Source organism: Uloborus diversus, chromosome 4 (assembly GCF_026930045.1).
Source record: "Uloborus diversus isolate 005 chromosome 4, Udiv.v.3.1, whole genome shotgun sequence".
Lineage (NCBI taxonomy): Eukaryota > Metazoa > Arthropoda > Arachnida > Araneae > Uloboridae > Uloborus > Uloborus diversus.
The window spans coordinates 89633671-89637692 of NC_072734.1; the positions used below are offsets into that span (position 1 = coordinate 89633671).

At 35.6% G+C, this 4022-nt stretch overlaps 1 protein-coding gene across 1 annotated transcript in view; it reads left to right on the forward strand.

Annotated features, from left to right (window-relative positions):
* The window catches only part of LOC129221372 (transcription initiation factor TFIID subunit 1-like), a gene marked incomplete in the record, with an annotated part of 170910 nt that extends 170676 nt beyond the window's left edge, over positions 1–234 (forward strand). Inside the window, 1 exon segment of the mRNA XM_054855844.1 lies at positions 1–234.
* Between the last annotated feature and the right edge of the window lie 3788 nt (positions 235–4022).

Here is a 4022-nt window from a genome sequence, read left to right on the forward strand (position 1 = left end):
AAGGAATTTGAATACTCATCAGTTGCAGTTAGGGGAAATTAGTTCATCATCACCATTTATTGTAATCAGTGTAAATTTCAATATGCAATAATGATCATTAGAATTTTATGGATTGCTGTACAAAAATTGTAAAGGAATATTTTATCTTCTTTTTTTTTAATCAAAAAAAGAAAACAAACTATTGTCAAGATCATTTTTTTAAACCCTTCATATATAAAATAAAATGACTATTAAATTTCTATAACAGTGATTGACTCAAATATTATTACCTCAAAGGTTTTTTGACCATAGCAATTTTTTCAATTATACAGAAATCATTAAAAATTTGCTTTTAAAATATAATAAGTATTAGTTTTCTAATGCACTAAGTGGCATAACTGGGGGGGGGGGGCAAGCAATGAAGATCCAACCCTGGTACTTGTTTTTAGGGGAGGCATTTCAACTTCAGTTCACTTGAACTTTAACTCATAAACACATTTTTCCTATACAAAGCAGAGCCCATGCTAAGGATTTCAAAATGTTAGCCAGAAAATTAGCTATTTTTTTAAAAATTTAACCAAATTTCTAAAGTTTAGCCCCAGATTAATTTTAAAATTTTTGTGGTGAATTCTTTTTCTTTAGAAAACTTTAGTTTGCAAATAAAGTATAATCGCTATGTATTGAAAAAAAAAAGTAAGGTCAAAGAAATTGTGAAAAGATCTGTGGTGAGTCTGTGCAGGGCGGCAGAAAGAAAGCCAAGGTGGGGCCCTCTTCTACCAAAACCAAACTAGTATGTTGTGGCCATCACGAAACTTTCTTCTATATTTTTCTTTTTTTTTTCTGATCCCTCCCCATGCTTGACGAGGAAGCAATATTCCCAACAAAAACAAAATGACACATGCAAAAACTTGACGACTATCCCAATGTCTGAATTATTGCAAAAGCAAAGCAAAGAGCGAAAATTGAAAGTTATTTTAAAAGCCTTGCTTGAATGAATTACAAATATTTTATTTGTTAACAAACATAAGATGGCAACAGTTCAAAATTTTAAATCATTGAGATAATATTTCCACGTTCGGATAAATCTGCAACGGTCTACCTCTGACGTCACAAGAATGGGTGGAGCTACCTAACCTTCTGACGTCACATCGTTTTCTTTGCTAGTTGATTTTCGCGTTTGATAATTTTTTCTTTTCGCTTTTCGATCATATTTTTTTATTTATTTATTTCTCTTTTTTAACTTTATTTCCTTTTTATTATTATTATAAAAAAGAAAGGGCGTTTATTTTTTAAAGCAATAATGGTTTTACTTCATATTTAATTAAAATATTATTTGTTTTTAAGACATAAATTTGGCGTTATAAAAGATATGATTATTTTATTCGAAAAATGGGAGGGGGGAAAAGATATCAAGAATAGTTTTTCAAGTTATTTACCAAAATATTTTTTATTTTATCTATTTTAGCTATTTTGTGGGGAAAAATAGATTTTAAGTTTATCTCTCTGTAAAATAAAACGGTATACGAAAAAAAAAATGGAAAAAAAATCACGAATTTTTTTGTTAAGAAATAATTTAATTCCTTTAAGCCGAGAAATAACAGGAAATATCTAACATTTATTAGCACAAATAAATAGAGTGTTGAATACACGTGTTTCGGGGTTCCCAGGAACCCCTTTTTCAGTTCAAAGTTGTGAACTTTTGGATGTAAAGACATCCGGTAAAAATCTGTTTATTTATACTAAAAAACATTGGTTATTTCTTGTTAATAATATTATTAAAGTTTAAAATAGGGGGTGGCGATTGTCAAAATAAGTTTATTAAGTTACTCAACCATTATATTTTTATTTTAGCAATTAAATAAAATTTAATAGCTAAGTTTATGGGGAACAATAGGTTTTAAGAGTCCGTGAAATAAAACAGCTGACAAAAAACCAATGAAAGTGGAAGAGCAGGATGGGGAGAGAGTCAAGATTGTAATACCAAATCCAAATTATTTCTAATGAATAAGAGGAAACATAGGCATGGATTAAAACGAAAAATATACGTAACTGAAGTTTATCGCATTTGTGCTCAGGCATCCCAACTCCTTTAAATGACTGCTTTTGACAAAGTTTCGTTTTTTTTTTTTTTTTTTTTTTATTTTATTTTATGGAATAAACTAAGATGACTTGAATAACAGTCCCCTGCTCGTTTCGCTGCGCTGCAGACCCGGGTTTTATGCCAAGGTTCGGCACGGTCAACTCGACCTTTCATTTCTTCAGCTTGTCGATAAAACGAGTACCAAGTGTGCTTGGAACCTAAACACTGGGGGCTCCGCGTTCGGCTGACCGGAACATCTGATTTTAGCACCCCAGTGCCAAATGTTAGTTGATAAGTTTTGTTGATTTTAATTTCAAGGATACAAAGCTAGCAATACGTTTTTAAATGCATAAACTTGTAAATATAGGATTGAATTTTTAAAAGTTTAAAATTTTGGGGGAGGGGGAATGAAATGAGATGGAAGTGTAACTTTCTTTTCTAGCAAATACTTGGTAATAGATTAATAGCAGATTAAAGTAACAGAAATAGCAATACCTCCGTAATCAACTTGTTAAATAACACTAGCCTACACTCCAGGCTTCCTCGTCAAGGGCGCCCATATAGGGGGGAAAATGGGAGCTCAAGCCCCCCCCCCCCTTTGATATTGGAACATCCTTGCTTTTAGTACGTTTTCTTTGCAAAAATGTAAAAATATTTCTTCTCTATAGCCACCAATGAATAATTTATTAAAAATGTCACACTTCAAAAAGTCTAATCTGCACTGAAATCGGTTTCTATGGGGAAAATATCCTGCTAAACCGTGAAAAAAAAATCTGAGCACCCCCCCCCCCCATTTTTAAAATTATGCATATGGGCGCCCATGTTCCCGTACCTACCGCTTACACATGGATTCATTGGTCAGATGGGACCCTGAAAACAGTTAAGTTTCTTAGTTTCTTGATCCAGACCAGGAGCCGGGCAATCCCTGATCGATCCAGCACCCTCGGAAATGTCGATTTGGATTGGAAACTTGGAGGTCTTCGTGATCATGACTGATTAAACGTGACGTGAACCTGTCACCATTAGCGTACACGGAGAATCTCCGACCAGCCGCATCGAATCCGCGATCCTGCAGTTGCGAATCCAACGCCCTACCGATCAGAAGAATACGGCCACATGTTAAGAACATGCAAAAGTCGCTGTATCATTTACCTAGGGACCCTACTCAATGGGCTTCTTTTTCCCCCTAATGGATTTTACCGCAACGCTGTAATTGAATTCTTGACTTCAAAATTCAAATGATTGCCTGGGGCTTGATACTGGATGTTATGTTTTGGATGTTGCGTGCTGGATAATGTTTTCGCTTAAAAAGGATGTGTGAAATCGAAAATTTCGTTAATAAATAATTCGATTTCGAGATGCATGGACGCTACCATCCAAGGGGTGGAACATGCTAGCGGAGCCCCGAGGAACAGAGGAGATGGGCGCCACCATTGAAGAAGATGGACACGCTCATGGAGGCCCGTGCACCAGAGAAGTTTGCATCATAAGCATAGAAAAATGAAATCAAAGGAAATCAGTTATTGTCAAGTAAAAACAATAAACAACCGCGATTGCTCAAAAACATATTTATATAAACTTTTTTATTTTACATTTTTTTTTAAATTCAGCAATTGTGAATTGCTTATTGTTCTCACTTGACCGTTTTGGGCGTCCGTCCTTTGATTTTATTTTTGCCACCACCGGTGGATTTTTGGAGGGACTCCACCTTGTCCACCCCCTCCCCAGTCCCCATACTGCTACTCCAGCGGACACCGTCTCCAGGTTGCATCCATATCCTACACACACGCAGAGGCTTACACGCACACACACGCCTGCACACACACACACACACGCCTGCATACACCACTCCCACACCTACATATACACGCCTGCACACAACAACATGACTGCAGATAGACTTACACGCACACGCCTACATACACACACATACACGTGATTGCGAAAGACATAGTCAAAATTA